This window comes from Lissotriton helveticus, chromosome 3_1 (genome assembly GCF_964261635.1).
Source record: "Lissotriton helveticus chromosome 3_1, aLisHel1.1, whole genome shotgun sequence".
Taxonomy (NCBI): domain Eukaryota; kingdom Metazoa; phylum Chordata; class Amphibia; order Caudata; family Salamandridae; genus Lissotriton; species Lissotriton helveticus.
In genome coordinates, this window is record NC_136061.1 from 644,841,757 (window position 1) to 644,865,033 (window position 23,277).

A 23,277-nucleotide genomic window follows, 5' to 3' on the forward strand; every position below is an offset into this window, starting at 1 on the left:
AGTTAGGAATCAGCATTTAAAAAACCTTTGAAATTCACTGAAAAAACCATAGGTTTCAGGCCTTATATAGTTAGGAATCAGCATTTAAAAAACCTTTGAAATTCACTGAAAAAACCATAGGTTTCAGGCCTTATATAGTTAGGAATTAGCATTTAAAAAAACCTTTGAAATTCACTGAAAAAACCATAGGTTTCAGGAGTTATATAGTTAGGAATTGGTTTTTAAAAAACCTTTGAAATTCACTCAAAAAACTATAAGTTTTAGTGGTGTTATAGTTAGCTGGACATTTTACTCATACAAAACCAATTAAATTGCTCCCGCAATCCACTGCTGATGATGTCACATATTAGATCATTCATGACATGGTCAGTGACATCACTGATGACATCTCAAATGACATCACTGATGACATCATCCACGTGACAATCACATACACCTTTTCATACACTATTACAATTTTTCATCACTGTTTGTAAAATACAGAGTATCATATTTAAATCCATTGTCACAGCAATACAAGTATCTAAAAATCCACTCAGTGATTCATAGATGTATACACACATCTAATCACTTACCTATGGATTCACTCATACATGCTGTCAATGAACAATAGAACACTATCAAAAATACTTATACATCTATATCGACATTAAACAACAGCACGCATACTATTCAAATATAAAGTCATCCTACTCACTTATGCAAACAATGGATCAAACTTACATATTTACTTAGCAAAACACTTATACAAACACCACTTCTATTCATTTAGATAGTAAGTCATACTTAGTGAATTATAAAATCATTATTACAAGTATACAGTTATCCATACAGTCACTCACACAATCATTGTGTCTTATGTATACTTATTTATATACAACAACTGACACATACATTGCCTTTTATTTTTCTAGTTTGTTGGACCTGTACCTTTGAGAAATATATTTGCTCATCACCACACCCATAAAGAGATTCCCTCATCCAAACTGTTAGAACATGTAGTTTTAACTTCATATATCTACTGAATCAACTATTCACACATCTTTGGACAGTCACACACCCCCCACCGAACCACACACACTTTCACACTCCCATACAAACACTCAGTTAACTAATCAATAACTAATATATACTTTCACATAGCTAGTAACCAACTGTAGAATCAGTTTACACAACAACTGACAAAGTGATACAGATATTCACACAGTTTAGTCACTATCCACTATATTTAGTGAGACATTATAAATTGGTCAAGTAAACAGTCAATTACACTGCTACTAAATCCTCCATCCAAATATTTATTTATATATATCCAGTCATTCTTCAATGTAAATTGCTATATATATAATGCATATTTAAATAACGAAGCAAACCACATTCACTGGATGATGTCATCAGTGATGTCATCAGTGATGTCATTTGAGATGTCATCAGTGATGTCACTGACCATGTCATGAATGATCTAATATGTGACATCATCAGCAGTGGATTGCGGGTGCACGAAATATAGTTAGTACAACTAACTATATAGGAGCAATTTCATTGGTTTTGTATGAGTAAAATGTCCAGCTAACTATAACACCACTAAAACTTATAGTTTTTTGAGTGAATATATATATATTATTATTAGGTTTTGCCTGCAAGTGCGCAAGGAAGGGGGGTTGTGTAGAATGCCAAACGCATGCGGTGAGGGTCCTAGTCCATTAGGCGTCGTCTGTCGCAACACATTCCCCAATCCCCACCCAGGTGCCCCAGCACTCACGCCGCTGCAGCTCCTCCTTCCTCCTGTACGTCTCATACCGAGAGGCGAAGCGGGCATTAACTCGAAGTTCCGAGGACTCAGGCATGGTTGAAACGGAAACAGCGGACATGCGCTTAGCCAATCGGCGCACAGAGATAGGCTCACTCCGCCTTTTCCGTCCAAGGAATGCTGAAGCATGGGCTGAACTTTGTGTCAACAGCCACAGACATTAAAGAGAGACAACTTGGAGCGATAGTCACAGACCTACAGTTTTCGACATAGAAAAAAGACTACACCGGGACAACCGCGGAGTGCAAGAAAGAGGACGCCTGCTGTTATCAAGAAACAAAACACTTACCACAACCTAGGAAAGAAAATACTTTTCTATTTCCAGCACAGAATATGTGATGAAAGTTACAAATAGAAATAGTACACGAGGAGATATTTTTTTAAATTATTCTAACTCCAGCACCGAGAGGGAAAGCGCACTTACAAGTCAGGTCCCGGGCCGGCAGCCAATCACAGCGCGGCCCGGGGAATGACGTCACGGGGGTGTCCCGGGCCGGCAGCCAATCACAGCGCGGCCCGGGACAAAGGGGCGGGGCTTAAAAAAAGCCTGAGAAACGCCCCCGAATCGCGTTTTCCCCTAGAAAGCGTGATTGACAGCCTCTGTCTCCCAATGGCTAGCCTCCATTTATGGAGCTAGCCAATGAGAGACAGAGGCGGGTCATCTATCACATATACAACTCAATAGGTTTTTTAGCGCATGCGCACTACGTGCGCACTTGCAGGCAAAACCTAAAAATAGATAATAGATAATAGATATAGAAAAAACCTTCTCTTGTACTAAAGTGCAAATGCAGTTAAACTTAGAACCCTGAGAATATCATTGAGCAGCATAATCTAGACAATTAGACAAAGTGCCAGTGCTAGTGCAAATATATGCTCCCAAAGGAAGCTAAACTAAAGTGCAAGCCTTCTCTAGTACTAAAGTGCAAAAAATAGAATTAAGGTCAAAGAAATGTCATTTGACAGTATAATTTACACGATCAAGTAAAGTGAAAATGCAAGTGCAGATATATACTCCCATTCTTGTAAAAAAGGAAATGGAAATACCATTGATGACCCGGGAGTATGATTCATAAGAGAAAATCAGAAATAATCCTTACCCCTGGACCTTCTTATTAATCATAAACATAATCCAGATAGTTATTCAATACCTGATTGTCCCTGAAGATGCCTTTCCATTTGATCAAAAAGTTTCCAGATTGACTCAAATTTTGTAATCGCTCCCACCCTTTTAGCATATGCTTCTTCAAAAGTTCTCATACCTTTAATTTTTTTATACCATTTAATAAGAGTTGGGGTCTTGGTTGTTTTCCAATTTTGCAAGATCAATGAACGTGCCACCAAGAAAGGAAATTGATGTATACATATCACTCTCTTTTGTTAACACCTGATTTGGTCTTTTTAATAAACCAAATAATGCTGCCTCCGGTTCTAGTTGTACAATTGTTCCGATAGTGCGGCTGAGCCCAACACATAATTCCTGCCAAAACTGCCTCAAACTAGGGTATGTACAGGCAATATGTAGCCAACCGCCCTCACCGACTTGCTGACATCGAAAACAGGTATTTTCCACCTCCGGATAGATTTTTCGGAGGGCCTGTGGTGTATAATAAGCCGACCATCTGGACAGAAAAGCCACCCTTTTAAAATTGGCAGCCCTAGGAAGCTTGTTGCCATTCTGCGAAATTGCTTGCCATTCTCTAATTGAGAAATTTTGCTTTTTGCAGAAAAAAAAACGAAGTCTAGAAGAGAATTCTTGTAGCGTCTTATATTTTACTTTTTTAGGCAATTTTGATGTTTTTAAAAACATCGGAAGCTGAGTCCCTGCTGCATCAGCCATTTTCCTCATAAAAAACCCATCCAAAGACCCCCTATTATTAAGCAAACTAATTAGAATAACCATAAATGCTGCCTCACAATAAGTTCGAATATGGGGCAGTGCCAACCCCCCCCAACTTGTATCTAGCTGCAAAATTGATAGTTTTATTCTTTTTTTTTTTTTTTTTTTTAAAAACCTTTATTGAAAGACACGTATAAGTACACGCGCTGGCCTACAACCACAGGGGCCGGCCGCAAAGTCAGGAGAATCAAAATAACAAAGCAATGTATAGGATAGGGTAAATACAGGATGGATGCAAATAAAGTCGTTACATCGCCAGCGCCAGGATAAAAGAGGTTTCATTTTACATTATATAAAGGAGGCAGCAACCACATCTACCAGCGCGTCATGCAACATATACAGAAAAGAAGGGGGGGGGGGGCGGGAGGGAAATAGCCCCCCACGCAAGCAGACGACCACAGTAGGGCAAAGCCCAAAGACCTCACACGCCCATACCAGATGCAGAATAGAGGAAGAATACCAGCAAACAAATAAAGTGGACGCCACACGTACAGCCCACCCGCCCCGAAAAAGGAGAAAGTGCAGACGCTAGCGACACAGAGGAGTAAACACCAAGGGACATAGCCCACCCCCTGGAAAAGGCAAAAAAGGGGCCATAGAATAAAACAAACTAAAATAACAAACACCCCCCCCACCCTACATCACTGTAATGGCTACGGCCTACCCCACTAAACAGCGTGCCTGTCGCCCAGAGTCACCCGAAATATAGAAAAAGAGAAAGGGAATTATAACAAAGAAAGAGAGGGGAATAAGAAAAGGAAGGAGAGGAAAAGGAAGAAAGAGAGAGGAGAGGAGCCAGCGACCGAGACATAAAATACTACCCACCCGCAACAATAATTCACTAATCGAGGTCGAAAAGGAGAGTCAAGAAAAGCCTACACCAGGATGTAAACAGGAACCATCCAGAATAACGAGGCCCGGAGATGCCATGTAAAAAGGGTCCCACAGACATCCGGGCACGATCACCCCTGTCCACTTTTATGAAGAGTCGAGCCTCCCAACCCCGCCACAGCCAAAAAACAGCAGAACACAGTGGGTCCATACCAGTCAGGAAAAGCCGGTGGGATCTCCGCAAAACAACGTCCCGGCAAACTAGAAGTAACCAGGAGAACTCGGCAACAGTCAGAATGCAAAAGTTCCTCAAAGATCCACGTGGTCAAGCACAGTATCTGGGCCGTCCAGCACGAAGCAAAGAAAACAGGATGTAGAAAGCACTGCAGCATCGGCACCGGGTCCGCTAGATCCCATAGAATCGAGCACCCAGCCGGAGATCCCAGCACAGCCGCCGGCGAAGTTTCAGGCAGTACAATTCGGGGAGACGACACTTCGTCACAAAATGGCGGAGCCACCATGGCAGCTATCCGCAACTCCAAGGCTCGACATTTCAAGGACAGGTCGATCCGCAGAGCAGACAGGGCAAACCAGATAGCACTCCGGGTAGGGGCCGCCCAAACCAAATGAGGGCTGGAGAAAGCAAATGCGGCAACCTCCCTGTCTCCAGGAGAAAGACACCCCGAGGGGCCATCCGCCATCTTAAGTACAGCACCCTCCGCCATCGCCGCAGGTTCTTCCAAGTCCATCAGGAGCACCGGCGGCCCCAGGGCTCACCGCCAAACCGCGGCGGATGGCGCTCGGCGGAGAAAGGAGAGTCACCAGAAGAACGGGCGTGCTCCCCACAGCACTCGGGGGGAGCCCAGCACCGGATCCCGGGCGGGACTAACAACAGGAGTGGGTTTCTCACTTGAGGGGTGCCGGACAGCGCGGCTTCTCTTCTTCGGGCCGGTAGGCGAACGGACATGCGGGGTGGCCCACCAGCGGGGGGCGGGTCTGCCCCGGGGGTCCCGGCCCGCAGCTCTCAGGCTCCCACCATCGGGTCTCTCCACCGGATCCGGACCGCCGGCACTCCGATCATCTCCGGGCAGGCACAGCACTCGAGGCCCCGGCGTCAGGGCCGGGAAGGCCAACAAAGTGACCAGGGCAGAACGCCGGAATCACTGCACGCCAGAGCCCCGGAAAAGGATGGTAAGTGACGGCTCTTCCTCAGTGACCAAATTCGGAACACCCCGAGCAGGATAAAATACAGGATAGGTGGCGGGGAGGAAGAGATCACGGAGCGAGGCGGTTATGCGACCGTTCCGATCGCCATCTTGGCTCCTCCCCCGATAGTTTTATTCTTGAAGCTTTTTTATTACAAATAAACTGTCGAAAAAGTGTATCCAATTTTCTAAAATATGCTGCGCTAACTTTAATCGGGACATTGGAAAAAAGAAAAATTAACAAGGGTAGTACTGACATCTTGATCAGTGCAACCCGTCCTATCAAAGAAAGAGGGAGGAAACCCCATTTACCCAATAAATCTTTGATCTTACTCAATGTAGCTTCATAGTTTAGCTTATAAAGATCCGCATATCTGTTTGAAACATAGATTCCTAAATAGCGGGTCGGTTCAGGGGAGCATGCTTGTTGTTTCAAAATAGCCGGAAGAAAATTGCAACAAACATTAAGGGCCCCATTAGGATGACGGGCGGACATTGTCCGCCCGCCACCCTATCGGAGAACGGGACCGCCCGCCATAAGGGCGGGGGTCCCGTGGGAGGAATTAGGATGTGGCGGGCACATCCTGTAGTTTTAGCATTGTGGCGGGCGGTGCACCACCCGCCACAATGCTAAAAATGCTTTTTTGCATTTGCATATGCAAAGCGGCAGGCACCGCACGGTACCTGCCCCTTTGCATATGCAAATGTGGGGGGCTGTCCTCCCCCACCTCTGCCTACACCAGGGGGGCCCGCAGGGGGCCCCCACAGCAAACACCGCCTGCCTTTCCATGGCGGCATTGCCGCAGCGGAAAGGCTCCTATAGCTCAGCATCTGACACCGCCACCATATTATTCCCTTTCTGCCGCGGTTGCAAGGCGTCTGGGGCGGAAAAGCGGCGGAAGGTCTTTCCGTCCGCCGCGGTACCCCCGCGATACTAATATGGCGGGGTGTCGGGCGGATTGCCTCTGCCAGGCCGGCGGTGGCCACCGCCAGCCTGGAGGAGGAAATCCGCCCGATATCATAATGGGCCCCAAAGTGCCAATACTTCCAATTTTTTGTGATTAATGTTGTATCCTCCAATTGCTTAAAAACTGTACAAACTCCTTCAAGATTTGATCAACATAATGCTTTTCCAGTTTAAGGTAGAGTATCACATCATCAGCAAATACATTTTAGATATCCCCCCTATCGGAGTTTTTATGTTGATGTTCTCCCTAATCTTTACTTCTAAAGGCTCTATGAAGAAAGTAAACAAAGCGGGCAATAGGGGACACCCCTGTCAGGTCCCACATTTTATATCTATTAGACCTATAGATTTATAATTTATCCTAATCTGGGCCTGGGCTCCTTGATAGATATTCCGAAGCATGGTAATTATTTGATCTGGAAAACCAAATTTTTCAAGACCATAAAATAGTGCTCCCCAATTCACAAGGTCAAATGCCTTTTCGGCGTCAACCATCATTATTATGGCAGGAGTTCAATGAGTATTAAAATAGTCAATTGCTTGAATAAGAAAACTTGTATTTGATGACATTGATCTTCCTGCTATAAAGCCTGCTTTGTCCTTGTGAATTGCATACTGAGCCATAGATGTAAATCAATTTGCCCACTTTTTCATCAAAATTTTATAATCTACATTTAGGAGACTAATTGGCCTGTAAGAGCCAACTTCCCTAGGATTTTTTTCCTGTTTAACGAAGCTAACTATTGATGATTCCATTAAGGCTGTTGGACTTTCCCCTCCTGTACTAACAAAATGAAAAAAACTCAAGCATAAAAGGAAGTAATTCTGCAGAGAAAACTTTATAAAATTCAGTCGACAGACCATCATTCCCGCAAGCCTTACCTGCAGGCATCGAAGTTAAAGCCCTGGAAATTTCTTCTACCGAAAAGTCGGCCACTAAGGCCTCTTTTTGAGCTGTTGAAAGTTGAGGGAGAACTAGATCTTCAAAATAAGACTGTATAGCATGATTAGCTACCTGGTAGTCAGTTGAGTAAAGGTCTTTATAATGATCTATAACGATTTTAGAGATATTATCTTGTCCCGAAACTAGATTCTGGGTTCCAGGAATTAGCACTTCATCAATTACTGCTGCTTCTTGTTTAACCCTAGTTGACCATGCCAGTAATCTCCCTACCATCTGGCTTTCTTCATAAGTTTTTTGCTGATATGCTCTTGTACTGCATATTTCTTCCATGATGAAAAATTCCCTCAATTCCCGTTTGGCCCTGCTTAGTTCCTCTCTAGTTACCTGACCCCTGATAGAGCAGCCTCTCCTTTTATTTGTTAAAGTCTTCTCCACTGCTTTCTGGAGTTCTCCAATTCGAGCTTTACGCTCTCTAACTTGCGCAGCCATAAAAGCTATCATTTGAACTCTAATTGCTGCTTTAAACTTCCCCCAAACCGAAAAAAGACTCGCTGTTCCTCTGTTAATTTAAAAAAATTCCCGAATCCATTCCTTCATATCCCCTACCCACTGTTGGTTGGTTAGGAGAAGTCGATCCATCTGCCACCTAGATTTCTCTCTAGCCCCCAATCCAAAATCATTTTTTATTTTTATTAAAGAATGGTCTGAGAAAGAATTAGCCATGATCTCCGTATTTGAGCAGCTCAGAGAGCGTGATACTAGTAAGAAATCAATACGGGAAGCTGACCTAAGTTGGCTGGAATAATAAATAAACTGTTTTGCTACACCAAGAGCCCTCCTCCAAGGATCCACCAATTGGTGATCCTGTTTAATAAGATTTATCAATTTCTTAGTCCCAGGTTTTGTCTGCCTTTTTGTCTCGTTAGATGTATCTAATTGCAGATCCTGAATAAAATTTAAATCTCCTCCTAAAATGATTGGGCCTAGCTCTGTTCTTGCTCTATCATTAATACTTTTGAGCGCTACAAAGTCATCCACAATGGGAGCATAGTAATTGACCAAACTCACCAAATTACCCTCCACCTTTCCCTGCATCGTGATCCATCTACCATGAGGATCTCTATCAACTTGAACAATTTCACAATTTAAACCTTGTCCAAGATAGATAGCCACCCCTCGAATTGCTGCCTGAGCTGAAGCAAAATAGGCCTTAGAAAAATATTTTGGAATAAACAGTTTAGGTTGATTAGTTTTGAGATGGGTCTCTTGCAAAAATAAAATTTGGGGAGAAAAGGCTGCCAACCATCTTATCAAGCCACCATACTTTTTCTTATTTGAAATACCATTTACATTAATGGAAATAATACGAGCATTAGTACCCATTTTTCACCTTATTGTTCAAAATTACATCAGTAAACATAAGCTTTTTCAAATTATACTGCTTTACAAAATCCTGGTTATTGTTTCTCCCTTTCTCTTTTAGCTTACTTTTTATATATAAACTATTCTGCTCATTCATTTTTTTTACACCACCCCCCTTACCCTGTGCAGCAACCAAACCCAGCCCTCCCCGAGAACCCCATGACTCAAACCCTTAGCAGAAGGGGAATTGCCCGCCTTACCCTCTTCTGACCCACCTTGGGTCTCCTTCATGACGGGTGCCATGGTATTGCACCCTGATGTGATCGCCCCCACCCCACCCTAGAAGGAGAAAAGAGAGAAAAGGAACACAAAAAAAGAAAAAGAAAACCCCAATGTGTTCCTTTTTATTTGTCCTTCGTAATTCGCTGCAAAAGTTCCTGTGCTTCATCCAGATTTGAAAACATATGAAACTTCCCTTGAACTAGGACTCGCAATTTTGACTGTTGGGCAATAGCTGCTTGAGCCCCCTGGCCTTGAATAAATACAGGAGTTTAACAAACTCCTTTCGGGCGACGTGCAGCCGCAGCGCTCATATCTGAAAAGATGCGGCAAAGAGGGACGCCTCGTGTTGAAAATTGCTTTTTTTTATTGCCTGGTCAGTATTTGCTCCTTAATATGATAGTCCGCAAAATTCACTAAAATAATTCTGGGAAGTTTGGAATTAGGAAATGGCTGTGCTGGAACTCTATGGGCCCGGGTGATTGTAAGGTCCCCAGAGAATTCAGGAAGGACTGTGTCTTTTATAAAGGACTCTACCCATTGAGCTGGTTGTGATCCTTTACGCCCCTCCGGAACACCCACCATACGAAGATTGGTCCGGCGTGAGTGGTTTTCCAACTCTTCCAATTTCAATTACAGCGAGTACTTTTGCTTCTTATCCCCTGAAACCTGCAGCTGAATTGAGGTCATCTGGTCCTCCAACTGAGAGATTCTTGACTCGGCCTCCTGCAGATGAGATGGTATAACTCCCATTGCCTCTTTAATTTGTGATAATCGTGTATGTAGTGCTACGATTTCGTCTGCTTGAGTAGCTTTCAACTCCCTGATCTCCTCTTATATGAGATTAAGCATACTTTTTATATCACACTGAAAACTGAATCCAGAGCCGGCTGCAGAACTTAATGCAGAGCCCTATGTAGATCCTGTTGCAGATATTTTAATTGCTTCAAAAGCCACTTTCTTAGTGCCTTTAGATGTTTCTGTGGATAACACAAGAGGCGAAGACTGCCTTATTGGGTGGAAGAATAGAGGAGCTTCGCTAGTAAAAGTTGTAGAGGAGGGCTGGAGTTGATCAATTTGTACAGCTTTTACGCCTTGAGTATCCTGCTTAGCAGGCTGCTGCGGAGAAGAGAGAGGAGGCTGCATTAAGAATTGAGAGGGCTTTGTTTTCTTGAAAATTCCATACTCCTTGTTCTTGGCTGTCATCAAGCAGGAGGGGTTAATTTGCATACCATCTGAATTTTCCATTGGAGGCATTTTATCCCGCTTTGCTATCTCCAAGGCTGTGCCAGCACTGTTGCTTTCTATGCCCAGAATAGTTGAATTCGTTGCTCCTTGACAAGCATTGTCTGATCTATCCTGTGGACCCCCATGACCACCTTTCCTTTGCTCTGGGCAATCCTCCTCTGAACTTGAGGAATTAGCTATGGGAGTAGAGCCTCTATGATTTTTTGGGACTCGCTACCTTTACGCTTTTGACAGGCCCTGAGACGTTTTCATTTGCACATTGCGATTTTTTCATTTAGGGGGTATACTTGAATCTGACTGAGTTGGGGTAGTGGGGTTTTTAGTATACCTCCCCATTTTATTAAAGTTGGTACAATACTTTTACTGAAAAACACCCCCTGTGTATCTTTTCCCTTAGCTTTCAAGAGAATTCTTCCACCCCTTCATAACTCTTCCTGCTTCCTGCTTCCAATATTGCTGGTATCTAAAATGAAAACAGAAGAGAACCAGCTTTTAGGGAGTTTTGGTGTTAAAGTGCCAGACAGCAACAAAATATCACTACGCAAAATTGCAGCCCTCCAAGCTTTCAAAAGACCGGCATAATATCATGCCAGGAGTTTAGCAGCTCTGTCTCTCCACGAGCCTCAGCAAGGCACGGAAGCTAAATGGCAACAATGTATCCAAGTATTCAGCCTTGACTCAGCTGAAGACGCCGTGCAGTACCTCCCGCCATTGCAGCTCTCGTAGTTTCCAGGACTGAAACAATGTATCCGGCGTTGGAACTTCAGCTGGGCAGAGCAGCTTCAGATGCTCCGTCTTCTCCACGACCCTCAGGGCAGTCAAACCCACATAGACGACTTTTATAGTGCAGCATATGAAGCAATTGACAGACTGAAAAAGAGGGGCTACCGTGAAAAGCTTTTATCTAAAACTCTGTCCAAGGTAGAAAAGTTGCCCAGACACTGCCTATTGTCAGAGAAATTACCATCTCACAAAAGTGAGGAGGATACATGTAGATTCATAACCACCCATTCCAGTGAAGCAGGAATCTTCAGAAAAATATTATGTAGGAATTGGCATATACTTAAAAGAGACCAGGTAATAGGAAGATCATTACATGACTATCCGCAAATAACATTTAAGCAGAGTCAGTCAATAAGAGATCAACTGGTCAAGAGCTATTATGAACCTATCCCATTTGTCCCGAGAATTAGCAAGGTCACAGGATTTTTTCCTTGTCAAAAATGTAAGGCATGCAAACACAGCCCAAAGGTTCTCTCTTACAATATACTGGGGATGAGAACTGCTAAAACTATCAATACATTCCTAACATGCAGTACAACTTACTGTATTTACTGCCTCTACTGTCCTTGCATGAAGAAGTACCTGGGAAGTACGATACATCCCACAAAAAAGCGAATTTTAAAGCACGCACGAGCAATAGAAAATAAAGATTTTTCATACCCTGTATCTAGACATTTCGCTCAATACCACAATAGTGACAGAAACCTGTTAAAATTCTTTTGCTTAGATCATATCCCTATTAATGACCGTGGGTGAAGTCGGGAATTGAAACTTAGAAGGCTGGTATCTCGTTATATAGTTGATATGCACACATTAATTCCTGACGGATTAAATACTGAGGAAGAATTATCAATTCACTTGGGCTAGTTGGATAATATTGGAGTCCATACATCTTAAGATTTACTGTTGTCTGAATAATTGAGCCATAGGATGAATCTAAAATATCTGCAGGAAATGTAAATATTCTGCTATGTATAAGAAAAATCTTTTTATGAATACAATTGATGATATAGCGCCTAGAATCATGTTTGCAAAAAATTATTGATTAACCTGGTTTGGAAATTGCTACACAGCCCATCCAGAGCTCAATTTTGTATAATGTATTCATGAAAATGAAAGAATCAAAATGACCTTTATTATGTGAGGGTTATAAGAGTGCGAACACACGTATAATGAATTATTATTATAAATGCTTGAATTGGATGAAATTTTAATCACAAGCGTATAATGCTTTAATATGTTCAGAAAACTTGTTTTTTTATTATTAATAATTATTAAATTATTATTTATAATGTTACAGAATATTTATTTTGATGAAGTGTACACCAAACCGGTAGAAAACATCATTTAAGTTAACATACTTTAAAATGGCGCTTACGCTGTGAACATTAGTTTGAGAGATAGTCCTCTGTTTATGGTAATGATTTGAACAAGTAAGAAAAAATGCTGGCTAGCGTTTAAAATGGCGATGTCTAAAATGTAATCCTATTACAGCTGAAGAAGGCATGCAGCGCCGAAATGCGTCCTGTGTTCTACGATATAAAAAATAAATTTCTGGTGAAAGGATACTCTTATGAGTGCAGCCCGTTCTTTATCCGTTGGGGAATCGAATCTGGAGCAAGATATATCACGCGGAGCCACCGCCGCGGATTAGGGTCCGCACCCATTCCCGAGTGTTCGAAGGCGGCATTTTGGTGTAAACTGGAGCGTAGATATATATATATATATATATATATATATATATATATATATATTTATATATATATATATATATATATGTATATATATATATATATATATATGGATATATATCTATCTATCTATCTATATATATCTATATATATATAGATATAGATAGATAGATAGATAGATAGATAGATAGATAGATAGATAGATAGATAGATATCTATCTATATATAAATAATGTATATATAATGAAATTTATAACAAAATAAGTAGATTTTTCATATGCATTTTCCTCTAATTACCCCTTTTTTATATACGGTATAAACAATGTATATAGAATGTTAACTTATGATTGCACAGATTTGCACGGCATTTATATTGCACAGTCATCAAAAATCATGTCATGTGGAAATATGGCACTGCGCCAATTATTTATCACAAACCGACACCGCTTGTTAAAATGAAAAGTTTGAATACTAAAGAGTTAACGAGGGTAGGCCATGGATGATTAGCGCCACCCCTTTTTCTGTGAGCTCCATAAGTATCCTCATCACTTTTTAGCAACGTATCATGTGATCAAGCCTCTGGCTAGAGGCGAAACGCGTCATGCGGGCTTGCTGGGTGTTATTCGTTATGAAGGAATAAAACACTGATTTGCACCAGAAAACGGGTCTGACTTGTTCATTTTTAAACCATCCGAGCGGAGAGATTGTGATGCAGCAGCGTTGAACGAAGAGAATGAAATATATATATGTATTTTTTTTTTCATCCACTCTACCCGTTATTGGCTATCACTCTCCTCACAGTGGGTGCTTCCAGCTCACGAGGATGGGCTCATGCAAATATCTGTTCCAAAGAAGACGCTGGACACGCCCGGCTTGTAATAGTCTGTTAATTTATTTTAAATTCTCATGTGCAACCCACAGCTTGCCAATGACATTGGCAAAGGCCAAGGTCCCGAAATGCGTGTGTCAGCTGTGCGTTGCACGTGAAAACTTTAAATAAATTAACAGACTATAACAAGTTCGGAGTGCCCAGTGTCCTCTCTGGAACAGATATATATATATATATATTTGTAAACAGTGGCCTGAAGCTTTTTGAAGACGCACACACAGCAGTTGAAACCAGACGACTATATTATTTCAGAAAACCGGCATCTTCACCTGAGGTAAAATGTTCTTTGCCGACGCGTTTCAAAATAGTAGTCCCTTCTTCATGGGCAGCTCAAGTTTTCCACACAGATAGCTCTGATCGACATCTTTAAATACATGCAGAGACCCCCACTGGGTCACGCCCAGTGCATCAGATTACTGCTGAGCATTTTGGGACATTGAGTCCTGATCGGAGACAACATTAAAATCCTTATAGTAAGGTCCATGTGTTTGACAGTTGAAGAGCAGAGTTCATTGACCCTTTAGTGGACCCCCAAATGCCATGCCGGTTAAATTTGCTCACAACTGCTGTGCTGACCGCGGCTACAGCATAGTTCCATCTGCCGCGCAGCCTCTCCTTTACTTGGTAGAAACGGTGTAGCCTTCCACGGCACGGCACTTGATGACATAGTGCCAAAATTCAAGAATGGAAAAACTCAATAGATGATTAAGTTAAAGTCAGTAAAATACATACTGATGTTGTAAAGTTATGGTAATGATTTGAACAAGTAAGAAAAAGTGAAGTGTGGAGAAGTGTGGCTCACTGGTTAGAAGCGGCAGACCCTGAAGCAGAGGTCGGCCCGGGACCAGGGTTCAATTCCCGACGCGGCAGGGTCTTGGGTCAATGTCCGCGGACTCGATAATTCTCGCCTAGGTGCCTACGCTAACCATGGGTCCCACTCTGCAACTCTGGGCAATAGCTTGCTTAATCTACACAATGGCCCTATCAGCGCCGGGGATGCCTGGCTTCACCTTGGGGGTGCCCATGAGGTACCATCTCACAGGGAAAGCCAGGACGGGTTCCCCAGCGGTATACAGCGCCAGGACGCCCCGAGATGGGGTAACAGTGCGCTTTCCAAGTATACATACATTTACATTTACATTTACATTTATATAAAGTATCATGTGGTTGCTACATGAGTGATATATTGATGCCAGTCCCCTAGTTACGTGGTGCTGGTTGAGGAGGAAAGGCAGAGGGACCGCAGGATTTGTAGAGTTATGGACCAGCATAAATGCATAGCTCAAATGTGCCTCATTAGGATGTACAAAATATGCAAAAAGTGCAACATGTGAAAAATGTGCAAAAATTTGCAAAATTGGGCAACTATACAGAGTCTCGGAGTCTTCATGTAACACAGACATGTCCTCAGTAACAGTAATGAGGTTAATGAGGTTATCCTCAAATAGATGGTTACTTCTATGTGGACACGGATTTGAAGAAATGTGAAGGTATGGACCCATTAGTCTAGTAAGGCTAAAAACAGGTATAAAAGTGTTTATAAATATACAAATAAATACCTCTCAAATCTTTAAAAGTGGCGAAGAAGCGTGGTACCTTCATAAAACCAGATAAAAAGTCAACTCATCCATCTCCCACATAAACAGCTAAAAACCAGAAAGGCTAAAAGACTACAAAAATAGGATAAGGATCATGACTTAAAATACTGGAATACAAGGATTGCTTAAACCACCACTTAAAAAACTGCCTTACATAAAACATGTTAAAATCCATGTAAATCAAATGAATAAACCAACAAAATGAGCATAAAATGTATTACATATAGTTGTGCAAATCTTCATCTGTATTAATTCCATTAGGCATCTTAGTGTCAAGAGTCAGGATGTAGTGAGACTCAAACTGACGCAATAATCTCTCTCTGTTGCCACCTCTTTTTGATTTTGGCACCGCATCGATAACGTAGTACGATAGATCATTTAAGTTGTTGTGATGTGCTAGGTTAAAGTGTCTTGCGACTGGGTAACTGTGATCAGTGTTGACAATGGCCCTTAAATGTTGTAGGATGCGGTTATATACCTGTAGTTTAGTACTACCCACATACCTCAGGTTGCATGTGCACTCTAGTACATAAACTGCACATTCTGTCCGGCACGTGTATCGACCCTTGATTAGAACAGGTTGAGGTTGGAAAGCATCAATATATTCTGTTTTGTTTGTGCTGAATTTGCACGCCCTACAAACATTACATTTATAAAAAACATTTTTGGTGGATAACCAAGTGGTAGGGGCCTCAATCACCTCTGGACAGGTTTTACCCAGAGTGTCACGCATGGACGGGCCCTTCTGAATGTAATTGCGGGACTTTCTGGCAATATTTGAGAGAGAGTTAAGTCAGTTTTGATAATGTGCCAATTGTTGAGAATGATCTTTCTGACTTGATGTTGTTGATGACTATAGGTGGTGATTAACCTGACTGTGTTGGGCTCTATAGTCTCGGAGTTAGATGGCACAGGGTCTGTGTCCCTCCCAATGGATTCAGCAGTGTTGGCCTTAGTAAGTGCTGCTGTGAGGTCCTTAGCCTTGGATCCTCTTTGTAAAAATCTCCTAAAGGCTTCAGTTTGGCAGGTGTCACGATCTGAGTCAAGACTACAGATTCTCCTAATCCTAAGGAATTCTCTGTAAGGAATGCTCCCTATGAGATGACGAAAGTGGCTGCTGTAAGCATGTAAAGTGGAGTTACCTGCCGTGATCTTTCTGTGTAACTTAGTTTGTATGGTATCATTGCATATATACAGTTCCACACCTAAAAACCGGACTTTTTGATCACTGATGTGAACTGTAAACTGTAGATTGGAATCATTCACATTGATGGTGTCTATAAAGTTCTGTGCTGATTGTGCAGACCCTTTCCATATAATGCAGAGGTCATCAATAAAGCGCCACTATTCAACAATGTGTGCACCATAATCTGCCCATGGATGTGTCTGAGAACGTGTTCCTCCCACCAGCCAACATGTAAACATGCATAGCTGGGGGAGAAGCACGCCCCCATAGTCACCCCGTGCACCTGTCGGTACACATCCTTGTTGAATAGCATTAAGTTGTTATATAAACAGATTTCAATCATTTTCAAGATCATGGCATTGTGTTTATAACATCGAACATCCTTCGAATCAAGATAGTGTTTGATGGCTTTGAGTCCGTCACTGTGTTGGATGCTAGTGTACAGTGAACTAATATCCATTACAATTAAAAGATAATCATTTTGCCATCTGACTGTTTTAAGTTTGGATAGGAAAGTGTCCAGTGTCCTTAATGTATGAGTGAAGTGATATTACAAATTCTTGTAAAAAGAAGTCCACATATTTACTCATTGCTTCCAAGAGGCTCCTTTGTGCTGATATAATCGGACGCCCTGGTACCGGTGTTTCATTCTTATGAATTTTTGGTATCAAATAAAACACAGGAGTAATGGGATGATCGTTCTTTAAGAATATGTGATCATTTTTACTTACCAGTTACTCTCTTTTCCATTGTGCCAATGTTCCATGCACTAATTCCTTAGTGTAATTGCCTTGCTGGTGACTTTGACATAACATGCTGTGTCTGCTAACTGGCGTTCTGCTTCTACCATATACATTTGTCTAGGCCATAAAACTATGTTGCCCCCTTTGTCTGCTTTATTGATGATTACATCTTTTGCTTTCTTCATTTACCCATGACTTTAGAATACTGGATGTCACTGTATTTCCGTCTCCTCGTTTTACCCAAGACTTGTTTGTTTAAACCTTTAAGCTCTGTTGTTGCAACATCGTGGAATGTATCTATACAATCTTTGGGCATCATGGGGACAAAAGTTGAGGCTGGACGAAAGGGACTGCCAACAGCACTGTTGCAGGCGATACCCATCTCTTGGAGCCCTGTTTGAGTATCCAAAATGGAATGCTCACTGTTGGAATTGAGCGAGTGAGCTGTTCTGAGGGTAGAGATGTCAGATACCTGAAATCTTGTGCTAGGTTAATTAGTTGTAGATATGGTAGAGGCTGATTCTGCTGCACTGTTGAGTTATAAAAATTTCCTGAGTTTTAACTTGCGGATGAATTTGTACACCTCAATGCCTGTTTGTGCATATTTAAAGTCATTTTTAGGGCAATAGGACATACCCAATAATAGGAGTTGAAGCTCAGCTTTATCAAGCTTGATGTTAGACTAGTTGATGACAGTGTTGTCAGAGCTGGTACTGCTGTGTGGCTCGTTGTAGGTTAATTATTGTGGTAGACTTTGCCTTTTCTGTTTTTCTTGTTTGCGCCTGAGTTGGCGTCTTTGTTTCCGATGCTTGTTTCGCCGTCTCCAGGTTTCTTTTCAACTGGTCTTGGCCGTAGAGTTTGGCGGCTGTCCTCGATTAAAAAAACGAGCTCTTCTGAGGGTGTGTGGTGGGTGGGTACTAGAGAGTTTTGCCTTGCCTGGGCGTTGTCTTCCGAATCTGAGCTACTAGGTATCAAGCTCAGATCAGGATTTGAACCATCTTGAATGGAAGTACTTTATAACTCTGGATTGACTGATTGTACTCCCATAGACTTTCTTTTCACTGTGTCGAATTTGCGGTAAAAAGTAAAGACTCGACCACATTCATAATCTTGTTTGTCGCTTGCAAACTTGTATATTTTCCTTGTTTTGATTGTTTCTTCATGTTTGCTGAGCCTTGCATTTATTTCTTCTCTGCCTTTTCTGATCATTTCCTTGTCATCACTTGCCTCCAGTTTTTCATTCAATATCTCAATATGTTTTACTATTTCAACCCGGTCAATGGCCGCATATTTCTCTAAGATTTTGACCATGTTCATTGAGGCCTCGAGATTGTTTCAGCATTGCCGGGTTGAGATTTTCGAATGACGGTGCTATGAGCACTCTTAATCCTCGCGGCACTCTGCCTGCCTCCACGTATTTTTCCAGGGATTTGCGTTCCCACCATTTAGTGAGTTCGCTGCGTAGCAGGTTTTCTAGTTGTTTAAGTAACTTTTTAGTGTCATTGTCTTTAGCTACACCACTGTTGGTTGCAACCCCCATAGAATTGCTGCTGACATCGGGTAAGTTTGAAAACATTGCATCCGCCACTGCTTCCCTATCTTTCAGCACATCAGCTTGGGTGGCCAAGGTGAATAGATCTTATAATGAAACGTTAATGAAGCACTGTACACTTGAGGCGGACAATCCTCTGTCTACCTCATACGTGTACTGTTAAGTTTGTTGAGCCTTATGTCTCCACCCGCTCGATAGTGCCCAGTTCAACGAGCACGCTTGGCTTACCGCAGTGGGGCTGATCCAGCCTTCGGTGGCGTCCTCCGACTCCGCGATTGCTATCGCAGATCTCACCCTGCGTCCACCAATGCGCTGGGCACGCCGGGCTTGTTATAGTCTGTTAATTTATTTTAAATTCTCACGTGCAACCCACAGCTTGCCAATGACATTGGCAAAGACCAAGGCCCCGAAATGAGTGTGTCAGCTGTGTGTTTCACGTGAAAACTTTAAATAAATTAACAGACTATGACAAGCTCGGAGTGCCCAGCGTCTTCTCTGGAACAGATATATATGTATATAGTGAACAAGGGAGCACGACTCCCGAAACGCGTAGATGTACTCTATGTAAATAAAAGGACTGTTTTCTATCCTACCACGGAGTGCCGGATGATTTTCTTTGTTCGAATGGAGGGAGATCTTATGTATGGGATATATATATATATATATATATATATATATATATATATATATATATATATATATATTCACTGAAAAAACCATAGGTTTCAGGAGTTATATAGTTAGGGATTAGTTTTTAAAAAACCTTTGAAATTCACTCAAAAAACTATAAGTTTTAGTGGTGTTATAGTTAGCTGGACATTTTACTCATACAAAACCAATGAATCTGCTCCTATATAGTTAGTTGTACTAACTATATTTCGCGCACCCGCAATCCACTGCTGATGATGTCACACATTAGATCATTCATGACATGGTCAGTGACATCACTGATGACATCTCAAATGACATCACTGATGACATCACTGATGACATCATCCAGTGAATGTGGTTTGCTTCGTTATTTAAATATGCATTATATATATAGCAATTTGCATTGAAGAATGAGTGGATATATAAATAAATATTTGGATGGAGGATTTAGTAGCAGTGTAATTGACTGTTTACTTGACCAATTTATAATGTCTCACTAAATATAGTGAATAGTGACTAAACTGTGTGAATATCTGTATCACTTTGTCAGTTGTTGTGTACACTGATTCTACAGTTGGTTACTAGCTATGTGAAAGTCTATATTAGTTATTGATTAGTTAACTGAGTATTTGTATGGGAGTGTGAAAGTGTGTGTGGTTCGGTGGGGGGGGGGTGTGACTGTCCAAAGATGTGTGAATAGTTGATTCAGTAGATATATGAAGTTAAAACTACATGTTCTAACAGTTTGGGTGAGGGAATCTCTTTATGGGTGGGGTGATGAGCAAATATATTTCTCAAAGTTACAGGTCCAACAAACTAGAAATATAAAAGGCAGTGTATGTGTTAGTTGTATATAAATAAGTATACATAAGACACAATGATTGTGTGAGTGACTGTATGGATAACTGTATACTTGTAATAATGATTTTATAATTCACTAAGTATGACTTACTATCTAAATGAATAGAAGTGGTGTTTGTATAAGTGTTTTGCTAAGTAAATATGTAAGTATGATCCATTGATTGCATAAGTGAGTAGGATGACTTCATATGTGAATAGGATGCCTGCTGTTGTTTAATGTCGATATAGATATATAAGTATTTTTGATAGTGTTCTATTGTTCATTGACAGCATGTATGAGTGAATCCATAGGTAAGTGATTAGATGTGTGTATACATCTATGAATCACTGAGTGGATTTTTAGATACTTGTATTGCTGTGACAATGGATTTAAATATGATACTCTGTATTTTACAAACAGTGATGAAAAATTGTAATAGTGTATGAAAAGGTGTATGTGATTGTCACGTGGATGATGTCATCAGTGATGTCATCAGTGATGTCATTTGAGATGTCATCAGTGATGTCACTGACCCTGTCATGAATGATCTAATATGTGACATCATCAGCAGTGGATGGCGGGTGCGCGAAATATAGTTAGTACAACTAACTATATAGGAGCAATTTCATTGGTTTTGTATGAGTAAAATGTCCAGCTAACTATAACACCACTAAAACTTATAGTTTTTTGAGTGAATTTAAGGTTTTTTAAAAACTAATTCCTAACTATATAACTCCTGAAACCTATGGTTTTTTCAGTGAATTTCAAAGGTTTTTTTAAATGCTAATTCCTAACTATATAAGGCCTGAAACCTATGGTTTTTTCAGTGAATTTCAAAGGTTTCTTAAATGCTGATTCCTAACTATATAAGGCCTGAAACCTATGGTTTTTCAGTGAATTTCAAAGGTTTTTTAAATGCTAATTCCTAACCATATAAGGCCTGAAACCTATGGTTTTTTCAGTGAATTTCAAAGGTTTTTTAAATGCTAATTCCTAACTATATAAGGCCTGAAACCTATGGTTTTTTTCATTGTTTTTAAAAAAAAATTGACTGGTTAACTGGCTTATTAAGTGTATCTTAGTGAATACATATATTAGCGAGTAATGTTTAAATATTTAAATATATGCATGAGTGATGTAATATGTGACGTCATCAGCAGTGCATTGCAGACGTGCAAGTTATAGTGAGTCCAACTAACTATAACGTGGGAATTTCAATGGTTTTATGCGAGTAACATTTCCAGCTAACTATAACTGGTATGAAACCTATGGTTTTTTCAGTGAATTTCAAATGTTTTTTAAATGCTAATTCCTAACTATAACTGGTGTGTAACCTATGGTTTTTTCAGTGAATATATATATATATAAAATTTCTATGGCAAAATGAAACCCCTCATTTTGATCCTTTTCAAATTAAATGTATTAAGTATTACCACTTTATTCCAATCAAGATGACTTCAGGTGTGCCATACTTTTGTCATAAGTAAGACTGTTAGCGTTCTAGTTGTTCTTTAGAACACTCTGGGACATTCTGTCATTGGGCTATAGATGGGCTACATCTGGCTGATATTTGGGCTACATTTGGGCTCTTTTGTCTCTGGTGGCCATCTTGGGAGACTGCATATCAGAATTTGTTTAATGAAATATAAGAGGATTTGAGAAGTCACTTAAAATGTGCCCTAATTTTTCTTTCTTCAGCACTAATCATAATTTCTATGGCAAAATGAACCCCCTCATTTTGTTCCTTTGCAAATTAAATGTTTTAAGTGTTAACACTTTATTCCAATCAAGATGACTTCAGGTGTGCCAAACTTTTGTCATAAGTAAGACTGTTAGCGCTCTAGTTGTTCTTTAGAACACTCTGGGACATTCTGTCATTGGGCTATAGTTGGGCTACATCTGGCTGATATTTGGGCTATATTTGTTTTTGTGTCTCTGGTGGCCATCTTTGGGCTATATTGGGCTACATTGGGTTACATTTGGCTACATTTGGGCTCTAACATATATATAGCCCAATGTAGCCCAATATATATTTTTTCAAAGTTAATTTTCGTAAAAACCACTGGAGCACATATCTTGAGACATAGCAAAGGCACATCGGGCTACCAGTCCCTACAATTTTGCCAAGTTTGGTGAAAAACCATTCAGCTGTTCGGGCTAAAAGTGAGTCCAACCGCCCTATGGAAATTAACATGGGGAAAACACGTTTGGGGACCCCCCTTTTATCTCGGCCCCCGCTTGACGAATCGCCCCCAAACTTTCAGGAGCGGAGCGCCGCGAGGAAAAGTTAAGGAAAATTTCAGGAAGATTCCTCAACCGGCGCCAAAGTTATTCCCAATAGAATGTTGCGATTTCCCCATGGAAAACAATCCTAACTATATATACCTACTGGCTGTCGCCAGTAGGTAATATATATACATATATCTTACCAAATATGCGCTCTCCCGAATGCGGGGTCCGACACAGCTCGAGTTCACCCTGTGTAAATCAAACACCACCAAGCAAGGCTCCAGATGTCACTTTGCTTCACAATTTTATTAAATTACCATGCAGACGTGTTTCAGCAGTTATGCGTTTCTCAATGCAGATAAGTAGAAGGGTTTTGTCAATTGCACAGCTTAAATGCTGAGGGCATGGTTCCCGTTGGAGGAGGTCCATGGCTATAAATATAGGACTGTTGTTATCTATGTAAAGATTTGTGAAACTTTAGACTCTTCAAATTAAATTGTCTTCATTCCTCAATCGATCTAAATAAACTGTCCACATGCCGTTTCAGATTCTCTAAGGTAAACTTACCAATTACTCCTACGATGGATCCAGCATGAAATGCACACAAA